Source organism: Perissodus microlepis, chromosome 15, assembly GCF_051167445.1.
Source record: "Perissodus microlepis isolate ML-2025 ecotype Zambia chromosome 15, ASM5116744v1, whole genome shotgun sequence".
NCBI lineage: Eukaryota > Metazoa > Chordata > Actinopteri > Cichliformes > Cichlidae > Perissodus > Perissodus microlepis.
In genome coordinates, this window is record NC_140475.1 from 38,575,283 (window position 1) to 38,588,424 (window position 13,142).

Sequence of the window (13,142 nt, forward strand, 5' to 3'; positions counted from 1 at the left end):
TGAGTTTGGATTTAAAACAGTTCAGCTGCCTCGTGATTATTGAAGGCATGAAGGTATTATCCTCCAAATGCAACTGTGGGGTAAACAATTACTCTAAAGACTGTGTTACTTTGATCCAGTGATAGCCTTGAGCTGATGATGAGTTTTACATTCAGACAGCATCTAGGGGCACATCCAGGTCACAGTTCCAACACTAGAACCTATTCATCCATAACATCCAGCAGTTTGGAGGAGAGTAGAAGAAGGGCTTTACTAAGGAGAAAGGCACTGAGGTGATGATTTTTAATGCCTGTATCTACTCTAAATTTCACATTATATTCCTTTGCATAATTTCAAATATCTTCCAAGAATATGTGGCATTATCCCACAGCTCAGCTATCAGCCTCTGAAGCCTTATTAATTGATGCACTGCAGTAAAGAGCAGCTTATCATTTAGCATACAGCAGCACGGGCATGTGATGGAGCCATAACTGACAGACAGAACAGATACAGCACAACTTGAAGACCAGCATGTGCACAGGAGGAGGACAGAGGGGTGCCCATGGCAGGTCATAGCACAGCTTTTTCAGATGAAGTGCCATTACTACTGACCGTGCACACTGAAAGAGTGATAGTTACTGGAGTGATAAATCTCCTGATGATTAAATGGTTAGCTATTGTTAATTTGTTTACCCATGTGACTTGTTTAAGTCACATGGCTCTTGATTTGTGAACACTCTCTCTGCGGGTTGTTCCTTCTTGCTTCGATGACGAATACAGTGTCTGCAGCGTGCACAAAACCCACACAAGCCAAATACCCATAACAGAGGTCATTTTTGATACCAGAAAATATCCTGTGTCACAGTGGGCAAATCACAGGGCTGTCAGTGCTGATAGGATCTTGCTCCCAGTCTGAGCTGAAATAAAACAACAACACTGCAGCCACTCTTTAGCTGAACAGAAAATAATAGAGCGTCTGAATGAAAAACCTGGCTATTGTACTGCAGTTCTATTGTGGGAATGAAAGGAGACAAACTGGACTGTGCAGTAGATGGGTCAATCAGCACAGGAACAATGCCACAGCACACAGGAGACAAGCTGAACTCGCATCCAATCATGTCCACAGGAAGCCAAACAGCCTGTTGCTATCTTATCAGTTTACTTCTCTGCAGAGACGCGGCGTGTTTACCACAAAATTACTACTTTCAGGACTCTCAGCACCCCGAAGTTAAAACTGAACCCAGACACAAGACCTTAAAATTAGTTCGCAGATTAAGTCTTGAGCTGTGGCACCTCTAACTGCATAACTGTTGAGTTTTTAATATTGAATATTCTGCCGTTTTCACATTAAAATTAGCACCAACAATAACATTATGTTTTACATTAAACACACATTTCCTTTGAAATTAAAGGTAATAAATAAAAAGAGCTTTTCCCTATACAGTACCTCACTAGAAGGACACTGCTAATGCCCTACTTTGCAGTTTTAGAGAAAATCCTCGTGATCCACACCGAGATGTGGGTGGGTTTTTCGCCTCCCCACCACAGTTGATGAAATTCAGCTTGGTTGTTCTTGTGCTGACAAACAGGCAAACAAACTGCATTCATCACATTTCTCTGTCTCAGCTGTAGTTTGGCAGAAAACACCCATAAACAACTGGTGTATACTACAGACAGATGAGATGGGATGATAGCAGGGAGCAGCCGTCTGTGTTGTTACAAAGCTTATGATTAAGAAACATGTTTATCTTTGAAGGTGCTGCAGCAGGAAACGCAACCTGCTGTAATCTGATCTCATTCTTAAAGCAACTGTGACTCCAGACAAATAAAAACAGAGCCGAGCATCTGTTCTCTTTCATGTTCACAGGAGGAAAGAAGGAAAAACTGGTGTTTCTGCTGAGGGAAGGATGTACAGGAATCTTTTGGGTTCGGGCCCAGATAGTGGTCCCAGGAGTGAAAACGTCTTTCATGATTTCACACAGCAGGTTTTAAGACCCACACGAGGCACTGTTTTAAGACAGTACCATCTCCTGCTTTGGTCTATGACACAGTATAGTAATGAGACAGCAGAGTGGGGAGATGTGTTCTTGGAGATTTTTCAAGAAACTGTCAACAAGGAGAGCAAGTAAGATTCTCCATCTGCTTGGCCTGTTTGTCATCTCAGATTTAATCAAATTGCCTTAATTTTGTTTGGTTTTTTTTATTAAAAATAAAAACAATAAAGTTAAAAAGAGTGGTGTATTTGTACATTTTAAACTTTTAGGTTTATGGGACTAATGCTGAGAAGCAGAGGCATCAGTCCATAACAGGCAGCAGACTGTAGGAGGCTGCTCTGGGTCAGTTTCAGGTCAATGAGAGCTGCAGGTGGAGGCAGGATGTGCTTAGACTAGCTTAGCATAGTAAGTGGGCAATGGCTCAATCCCAAGTTGAAAAACACATTTACAGCAAAAGTAAACCCAGATCTCACTGATGAACACGTGTTGGTGTGGTTCTTGCATTATCATAGTAATACTGGTTCACCAACATTGCAACTGACCAATCAGGTTGCTGTGATGTCACAGCTTTGCAAAGTGAGGATAAAAGAAAAAAAAGCCCTTTTTAAAAAAACTCTCCTAGAACAAAGTGTAAATATTGCATTTATTTTCTTAATTAATATAATCAATATAACATCGAGTCAGTTTTTCTGTTAGCCAAATTTGGGTTTTAATAGCAATAGCTAACTTCTTGGCTAATCTTGGCTAACTGAATACTAAGACAACGTCATTGGTTCGTTTATGACGATAAAGGAACAACACCAACAAGGGGCTATCAGATCGTGCAATACGACGAGTTTTCAGAAAATATATCTTTCTTCCAAGAAATGCAAGACCAGTCAGCAGCCAATGAGAATGAGAGGTCAGAAGAGACTGAGATCCATTACTTTGGACCCAGGACACATTAGCCTGTAGTATCTACAAAATAAGCAATTTAAGTTGCAGCAATGAACATTTTCTCATTATACTTTGATTTAATTGTGTCATATGAAATGAAAAAAATCCTTTCAGCTAAATAACTGCATGGTTGTGCCCAACCAATGTCACTGTCACCTACCATAGATAGGGATGTTTCCAGTGTTTCTACCAAGTTCATGGAAGTGACAATTTTATATGCACTTATTCACATGGCCACTAGAGGGCACTGAACTCGGGCACCTATATCGGCAGACAGTTTAAAAAGACTTAGTGTGTGAGTGTGTGTGTGTGTGTGTGTGTGTGTGTGTGTGTGTGTGTGTAAATGTTTTGTATTTTGGAAAAAGATAATCGTTTTTTGATGATTGATTTTTTAATTATCATACCACTTCTTTAATCTTAAAAGTTAATAGATTATTTCATCTGGTAGGTTTCATGATAGCAGCTGTCATGTTGAATATCACAGATAGATGAATAGAATTTGTTTAAAAAGTGTTTAAAATTCATTAAAAATAGAGCTATAAAGTCACTGTAAAGAACTATTTGAGCACGGCCCTGGTTAGTCCTCTTGTCTCTCTAACCTGGATAAAATAGCTGTATATACAGAACGCCAAAACATAGCAGCCCTTTCCACCCATATGTTTTCATGCTTGTTCATCCCTGAAATTACACACAATTTATCAATGTGCAGAGGATGGCTGAGTGTGAGCAGAAATGGAGGGGAGCCAGCCTACATTCAGCTGTAATACCAGCAGCTTCGGATGGAGCTGTGATCAAGACAAAGAATCCCAGCTTCTTGCTCAGATATGTGAAGTTATTTAATCCCATCTAATAAAAACACCTGGTTTTCAATCAATCTTATTTTCAAAAAGTGTGATTTGACATTTTAAAAGCAGTTAATTTATTTTACATAAGTAAATTAATGTTCCATTGAAGGCTTTTTATGTCACTTTTCAACTGTATATATATATATATATATATATATATATATATATATATATATATATATATATATATATATTATGTAGAGTTCTATCAAACCATGTCATGAATTAGCATTAAGAGTTATTTAGGCCTACTCTTTAATGGTCTTAGTAATTATGACTGAAGAGGAAGTGAGATGACATAGTTAGAGAGCCACAAAGCCATTAACATAGGCCATGGCTGCTGCCTTTTCTATTATAAACTGTGCTTCTAACATTCTTTGCCACTAGTAGAAGATCTAATTCAGAAAAAAGCTTTGAGTTTGATAGGTCAAGGACAAAAAAACATGTTTTAATTGAAAATGTTGCCTCTTTCATACATATTTGAACAAGCACTCGACCCTCTGTGAAACAGTACCTACAGCTAAAGCTATTATGATCCAATAAATTACACGGTTAAAAAAAACCCCGCTTATAACGACTTTGAACTCCTATCAGGTACCAGTGATTAGAAATTCATCAGGGAGTTAATTTATTTAAACAGTTGACCACTTGGCTATCTTTGGCACTCTAAAGGGCTCTCCTAAAATTGTAAAATAAATTCACTGAAAGAAATAATCTTCAAGTACAAAGCAGCTCTCACTTTGTTCCACAAGGTTCTGCCCGTGACCAGATAAACTGATGCAAAAAGAAATCACCAAGATCTCGAAAATGTCTTCACATCCTTTGTAGGCGACTCTGAAGCTGCAGGTGCCAAAGAAGATACATCTACTATGAGAAAAGCACTGCATACATTTGACTTTCATGGAATCCTTTGAGGTCCAAAGAGAACAAAGGTGCTTCCAAAACTCATGAACATACAAAGAGCAGGCCTTTCAGAATAATGTGCTCTGGACAGAGGAATCAAAGAGTTTCCTGACCTAACAGCAGGCATGTTTGATGAAGGCCAAAGCAAAGTTTGATAGAATTCAGGGTTTTTCTTTGTAATTTAGATTCGTTTTAGCTCGTTTCCAGAGTGGGCAGTTTTCCAGAGCTTAGATTTAATTATTTTAAAATGTTCAGCTTTAGTTTAGTTTTTGAATAGTTTTCGCTGTTAGTTTTGATTTGCTCGTCAGGGGAAGCTTCCTCAGACTGGCTGTGTTGACAAATTAGACCAAATTTACAAAAACTAAATCTAAAGAAATGTAATGTCTATTTATTATTTTATTTCAGGGCGTTTTATAAATGTAACATTTCAGTTAGTTTTCAGGGTTTTTGTTTTTTTCTTGTTTAATCACCTAAAAAGTTTTGTTAGTTTTAGTTAACTACAAGAAAAACTTTTTAGCAACTCTGTTAAGTACACCAGAGTAAAGCCTCAAACTGAAAAGTATCAAGATTGCCCAAAAGTTTCAACAAGATGACGTCAGCTGTTCAGAAATGATTCACTTAAGTAATCATTTTTATTAAAGGGAGATGATGCTGCAGTTAGTTTTTCCACAGCAGAATATCACATTTGACATTTTTGGTGAATAACTTAATGAAAAAGATGTGTATGATTCAAATATGACATACTTGTGTGTGTGTGTGTGTGTGTGTGTGTGTGTGTGTGTGTGTGTGTGTGTGTGTGTGTGTGTGTGGTGCATCCAGCTGGATTTATGTTGGTTTATTTGTAACATTGCTCATGTGGTTGATGGAACAGCTAATTCTGGGTTCCAGACCTGAACTTAATCGGCTGAAGCCCTTCTTGATTTGTGCCAAGCTATAAACACAAAGAAATGTGACGTTGTTTCTGCCTTCGTTGCCAGACAATGTGCAAACTTTTAGCCTTTTAAACCCAGTTTTTGAGGTCCAGGTAGTTTAAGTGAGTAATTATTCGCAATTCTGAAGAGTGCAAACTGAAAACCTGCAGTGCTGTGAATCGCTTTCATCTGACCTTTTTTGAGGGAACAGCCATGTGACAGTTGACAGCAAGGTCCTGGAATCATTCAAAGCTACAGCTACAGAAGTAGCCGCAAAAAAGAAGAAAAATCCATTCACTTCTTTCACAAATGGTGATAGAAAAGTTCACATGTGAAAATGTGACTGATAGAATGGAGGGAATGTTTTAATTGGTGTCTGATGCAGAAACAGCTTTAGATGGTTATTATTTGTCAGGATATGTCGGGAGAAAAACCTGCTGATTAATTGCCAGGAAGCCAGAAGCTGCACAGCTGCTGTGCAACCAGTGTGTGTGCATGCCGTTTGAACGTAGTTTGGAAGCATGTTTAGTTTCAGTACTTTATTTTAATGCCAAGTCTTTTTGTACTTGTGGCTGCATGACATTTACTCATGTAGAGTCTAATTTCTTGTTTTGCGAAACAACATTTAAACTTTTGGGCAATGTCACTTTTCATGTAATGCATCTGTACAGGAGCACAGAGCTGCATATTAGCCTGAAAATGATGCTCGGTGTTTTCTAAACCAATTTTCTACACTGTATTCATTCCTAATCTGATGTTCTTCGGCCCCCTTGTGCCACCCAATTTAAGAAATCCTATAAATGCCACCAGCGTGTGCGTGTGTATATGCATGTGTGTGTAGCAGTGAAGCATTCAGCATTCAGGGCCAAGCCTCCTGCTGCTTACACTAGGGTGAGGGGAGCAACACACAAACACGCAGACTCACAGTGCTGGCTTTCAGCTGATGCACTTATGAGCAACACACATGCAAAGAATGCACTCCCTCCACGTCTTCTCTCTCTGCATCTTGCTTCTGTGACTCCACCTGCTATCCAGCATCCCCGTCCTCACCCCTTTTCCCTCCATCTGTTGCACTCCTTCACTCCACCCGCCTCGCTCGGTCTCTGTTTTCCATCCAGCCTAATTAGAGCTCCGTCAAATCCAGGTGAGCTGACAGCCAATTATCACTCTGTCACACCGAGTCATGCACTCCCATCCCTCTTCTTTTGCCTCTTTTGCCCTTTTTTAGCCTTGCGGGAATTTGATTTTTTGCATCAGTAGCACGAACAGGACAGTTCGCTATTTTGTTTTAGGAAACTGCCAGAAGAATGAAGGCTGAGTATGAAGCCGTGCGATGATAAGCAAGCGAACACGCGGGCTGCCACACAGACGCCACAACAGAGCCGAGACTGAATTTACGTGTAGAGCAGAATACTGAAAGACTTGTGCACGAACTAGGCCTGTATTATTTTCAGAAAGCCCACTCACGTAATGCTTTGGCACATTTAACCGTTTCACACTAAAATGTTCCGTTAACAAGTCCGCAGGTCGCTCTATTCTCACACGCGCATTTATCATAATCGTGTACAACGCATTAAACTGTACATTTTAATTAATGTCACCAAGACAAAGTCTAAACAGAAAGCTCAGACTTGTGAGTCTGCAATTAATGAAACTAATAAGGTAACTTAGCTAATGACCGATTAATGAGGGTGCTGCACAGCATGCTGCAGAAATGACATCTTATACAAAAGGACAGGGAGCAGTGCCCTGACTTGCAAAGATTTTCAGTGCGCAGAACAACTGTGCCATTATATGCCTGTACGGAGAGATGCTCCCATCAAACTGCATTACAAAAAACCCTGATTCCAAAAATAACAGCGCACCATAGGAGAAAAAACTACTGTGACAGTCTTCGTGACAGCGCAAATATTCCCATAAATGTGGGCAACACTTTCACAACTGTAGCAGCAATATGATCATCTACCAGAAAAGCATATATAATATACAAATAATATATAATGCGTAAATAATTTACAAATAAATGGTAAAAAAAAAAGACTGTATTCATCATTCATACTGTACCTGCACGACATATGATAGCTACATTTATATAATTCTCACATTTACATTAAATGATTCAATTGAGATTTTGGAGGCAGGCTTTGTTGTTTCATTTAAAGATGATTTCTATATGCTTCTTATAGATTAAAAAAATAGTTTGGGGGTTGTTGTGTTCCCTCTGTGCAGACTGCATTGTTAGGTGTGAGTGAGAGTTGACGGACTTGTGTGAATACAAAATTCGTTCTCGCCTTCAGTGTGTCCATTCTGCAGGACGCTCCTCTCTAACAGCTGTCACCACACAGCGCTGCATTTCTTCCATTTGTGACACTTTCCACGAAAAAGCAGTTTAAAAGGGAAAAAGACCTTTAAACTCACCATATTCTAGGGTTTCCTAGACGTTTGCATTTCGGAGAAGATGTTGAAGAAATGAATGCACGGGGGTCCCAAGATTACAGACAGTTAGCGAAGAGTCTTGGAATTCCTCCAGTCCCACAACACTTGGTCTAATTCCCCGAGGTGGATAAGAAAAAGGTCCGTAAATGCACCGTGAGGAGCGTCAGGTAAATCCTCCGCTCAGCTGCCGCCGTGCGTGGAGCTTCCCCCGCCTCAGCGTTGGTTAGTGTTCCCGGTAAGCCAGCGGTCTGCTCCCTGACCGTCCGCGGTAGCCGCGCTCTGAAAGAGCAGCATCCCTAACACTTTGTCCACACACACACCCTCGGGAGGCGTCGGCTGTGTTCGGCTGTTTCCGGTAACATTATAGGCTCCTGGGTGGAGGCTGTCAGAGACGTCCTAGTTTATTTACACACTGACAAGCTCCTCTTTAATCGTATTAATCATCCCGCTCATAATGACATTTATTTCTATAGAAATATCGTTTACACACACTTTAAAACACAAAACCAGGCTGTGTCTTTGGTTCGATTCCCGCACTGAAAACGCTGTCCCCTGACACCTCCTCCGTCGGAGCCCATGAGCGATAAGCTACCTGCTCCAGAGGAGATCCCGGCAGTAATTAACACCACACCATCGACCTGCTGTAGCCTGTGACAGTGCAGAGGTGCCATCTATAGAGAAAAGGATTTCCTACAGTTCTGGCACTGAAAGCGATAATGAGACAGTTCACCGAGGAAACACAGCGGTACGAAAAACTGTGGTACAAACATTTATTTTGAATGTTTTTACTTATTTTGTACAACTTACCTTTTTAACTTTGGCCAATTACCAGTGATACGCAAATTTAATCATGCCAAATATTTATTTTATGCAATTTATTTATTTATTATGCAAATACATTTTAAACTTCTCGGTGGCTTCACCTCATCTAACTGAACTGAACAGCATTATGTTTGTGCCTTAAAGTCTTTATTAATACAAATATTGTGGACTGTCGTGTGTTAAAGGCTAGCCAAGAAGTTTTTGTTTTAGTAATTTTCTTGGCCGTTAGTTAGCACTACTGCATATGTGGTCTGCACCAAGGGCGTGGATTTGGTTTTGGCATTGGTGGGGACGATGATTCAACCACCTGTTTCTTTTTTTTCCTTTTTGTCTTTGCTTCTTGATAAAAGGAGAAATATACTTGCCTACATATGCTATTCTACCTGCTTTTAAACCATTTAAAATTCCAATTCATAGTTTTATATGTGAATTATATAATGTTAAATTAGTATTAAACAAATGGCTGACTAAGTATTTTAGGCTTTAGTTTACTTCAGCCATATTCCATATAAATCAGGTATCATACAAAAATAAAAATAGCTTCAAATACAGTCATGACTGCATATGTGGTCTGCACACTACTCCATAGTTTGTAGCTGCATCTTGCTGATCATTTTTGCTAACATAAGCTGATAACTTAGTATTATAACGTCTTCGCTACACACCCAGCAAACATGGTTGAAACCCTGACATCGTCTCTCTGGTCATAAATGGCTGCAGTTCAATAGCAGAGCACCGTAGACAGGCTGATGTTGCAAAGAAGAAATTCAATGCATTTGTGCTTTTTGTTTGTTTGTTTGTCTCTTTTAACTAAAATGGTCAGCACGTGGTTGCGCTGCATACATCAAGAATGAAAAGGGCAAAATAATAATACTGAAACTCTTGTTTTGCTTTGATTATGTTATGTTATGTTTGATTATGTTCTGAAATGACATTTAATTTAATGTAGTTACTTATCTAAGCTGGAAAGTTTTTTGTTTGTTTGTTTGCTTTGTTTTGTTTTACTCTTTGCTTCGAGCCCTGTGTACATGAGCTGCATGCTAAAAGACCTTTTGTTAAAAGGGTTGGCGTAATAAGCATATGCTTCAGCTAATACCTTTTGATTAGCCTTGTCTCGTGCTTTCTTGCTTTGTGGTAGATCTTTATGATAGATAGGTAGATCTTCACTGAGATATTGAGATAATCAATAAATCAATAAATCAGAAATCAGCAGATGCACATAGAGTATCTTCTCCATGCACACAGACTAATGTTAAAAGAGCCATTTAAATAAAATATAAGTAAAATGTCTTTACGCCACTAACAGTTTGTTACATTTCAAGTGTAATTCATTTGTGACATGGTGAACTTAAAGCATCATCTTTTGCTCATATGTTGTGTGATTGTTGGGATTTCCTTTTAGTTATTGTAAAGTCTCTACCTTAAAATATAAAGCACCTTGAGGTGACTGTTGTGAAATGGAAATATATAAATAAAATTAAACTGAACACATCTGATTCTGATTCAGTTTATCCACAACATAAACTGAGGAATGCTGCTTTTTAACTTGTGAAGCTCAACAGGACAAGAGGTGGATGTAAAAGAGGTCAGGCATCTGAGTCCAGGCTTAAAGCTTTTTATTTTTTGTGTGTTTCATCTTAATCAATAAAAAGTTGGTAGAAAATATTTCTTGAACACAAACTTTAGCTTGCTAGAAAATCTAACAAGGACGTAGGTGGGAGAGATAACAAAGCAGCATCAGAAACGTTGCTGCACTGGTTCAGCTTTCATTTTGGAGCTATTTTTTCTGCTCGCTGGTTAATTCTTTGCCCCAAAACCATCAAGACAAATGCTAATGTTTAGTCCAAAACAAATGGTGGTGGTCCACATTTTTTTAAACCACAGATTAAGATTTTATATGACAAAGGGCAGTGACTGTGATGGAAACCTGGCTGCACAGCAAAAGATTCGAGCCTTATTTTGTTCTAGCTGAAGGATTTTGAATCTTACAGTGAAGAAGGGAATTAGATCTGCCTGGATCAGTATAGTTGGTTATTGTCAGCATGACTGTGGTATGATTATATTATAGGTTCTGAATATAGAACATGACGAATAGATAAAGTGACAATGTAACAGAGCCTCATCTGGAGCAATGAGGTTCTCCACAGATCAGCACAGAAGAAGAGAATCCAGTATCAGTGTAGTCGTAGAGAATTATCATCAACTGTGATTGGCCAGTTTCATACAAGGTGAAGAAAGACTACCCAAGAACCCGCCTCTTTCTAATTCTACACACTAGTCTCTGTAACAGTGAATATAAAACATTCAGTGTTGAGACATTACAGCACAAGCAGGAAGGAGGTGAAAGTCCTGCAAACATACAGTTGAAAATCTATCTAACCTGGGTCACACCTGGTGAAGGACCAGCAGCTTTCAGGTCCTTTGGGTCCACATGTGGTCTTACCACATCAGCATCATGACAATAGCTCTTCCTTTGTGGGGACCTGACTGGCAGGTGTCATACTCTACAGGTAAAACTGGAATTAGTGTTAATAGTGTTGCAGGCTGGACCTCTTGCATGTCATTCTTTTCTTTCACTATATTTCTTCGTCTAATAAAGGCAAATGTGGATTGAGTGTTTCATGGCTCTGCAGTGTTGTAAATGGACACGACGAGGACTGTGGCAGAAAGATAAGGATCCCTGAGAAACCCAACCTCTTTACATCTTTTATCAAAGAGTGAAACTATTGTAATTTAAACAAATACAGAGAAAATAAAATAGCACAGTCGTGCTGATCTTCATGTCACAAAAATCCAGTTTATTTTGTACTTTTAAAATCAATGTGGGGTGTTAGCCTATTTTCCCTCCACTTCTGCAATGTGGGCATGCCAGACAAAGTTTGAGAAGCTTTGTGTAAGATCACACTTTCATGTATGAGCACATCAGCGATGTGATAGTTAAAACAACAGGATCAAAATGTTGCACTTCTTTCTAACTCTACATGCACCGGTTTTGTTACCTTTCAAACATGTAGCCTTTATGCTCAGTGTCACAACTTCATATGATTTCTCTTCACTCTTGAAAGTTTATACTTTTTTTAACCACAAACCAAAAAGTCCTCCCAAAAACAGACTGATGTGTGACTTTAAGAGCTAATTCTAGGAGTTAGCGCCAGTAATTGTGTTGATTTGGGAGCAGTGAAGGGTAAAAGGGGACAGATTTTGATAGATAGCCTTGTGAAAGGAAGAAGTTTTGTCCAATCAGCCAACTTCATACCAAATCCACGTTACCAGGAGCTTATGTGTCAACCACAAAGCTGAACAGGGATTGAACCGCAGTGTGAGTCAGCAGTGCGAAACACTGGCAGCACATCTTCAAGGAAAATCCTGCACAAACTGACACTTTACTGGAAGAAGTCTGATTGATCTGAAGCTAAAGTTTGTATTTTCAAGAGTTTTGCAGTAGGAAGCAGGATCGGCTGAGCGTGAGGTGGATGGGGACGGCTTTTAAATTAAGGGGAAATCTGCAGTTTAAAAAAAAAGTATATTTAAATTGTGTGAATACAACGGGTAAATTCAGCAAATTGCAAATATAAACATGTGGAATGAGCTAGAGTTACAAATGAATGTTCATTCTCCAGTCAGGTTAAATCAGTGTGAATCACATCAGTTTTGCAAAAGTGAAAAGTTGCATCAATCAACTCAGCGCTACAGGAGCATTTTTGTCCATCAAGAGAAAGACTCCTCACAGCAGCGACTGAGCACATTCAAGCTCATCTTACATTTTATGTTTTCTACGTTCTGCTGTGAACATAGAATTGTAAAATTTGGGGTTTTGAAATTTGGAAATTATTCCATTCTGCATCCAAATCTTTTGAAATTGTCAGTGAATGATAGGACAACACGAGATAAAGATTTTTTAAATGCATTTATTTATGAAGAAGCTTTTTCCTGTGTTTCCTGTTGTGCCACATGTATTGTAGTCTTACTGTACTCAGTCTTGTGTTGTAAATGGTAATAATAATAATTATTGCTTTGAAAGCATTTCAACAATAGAATATGGACATTTAAAACACGCTCTGTCTCTTTCAAAGCACAACATCACAAAGACAGAAAAGAGGAATTTGAAACGTACACACACCGGAGTGTTAATCACAACCACATGATTTATTGACACGAACAACAAGTGTCAGTTAAGGCCTTTAATTTTTAAATTTGCATTATCAATAATGGAAACTCTCCTTCCTTGTAACCAAACCTGCCATTGTCAGCGAGTCTTGTTGCATCTTGTTAATTCTCAGAAATAACTGAAAGAATCAGCTGTCACGCACATTTTT

General features: G+C 38.9%; 1 protein-coding gene across 23 annotated transcripts in view; it reads right to left on the reverse strand.

Moving 5' to 3' along the window:
* ptprfa (protein tyrosine phosphatase receptor type Fa) overlaps positions 1–8,619 on the reverse strand; it is a 350,902-nt gene extending 342,283 nt beyond the window's left edge. For 19 of the 23 annotated variants that reach the window (XM_084953588.1, XM_084953601.1, XM_084953608.1 and 16 more), the window contains exon 1: positions 7,987–8,619. The gene's annotated coding sequence lies outside the window, so the exon portion shown is untranslated. The remainder of the gene's footprint in view (positions 1–7,986) is intronic. The other 4 variants (XM_084953604.1, XM_084953603.1, XM_084953602.1 and 1 more) reach the window with 2 other exon arrangements.
* Positions 8,620–13,142: the final 4,523 nt, after the last annotated feature.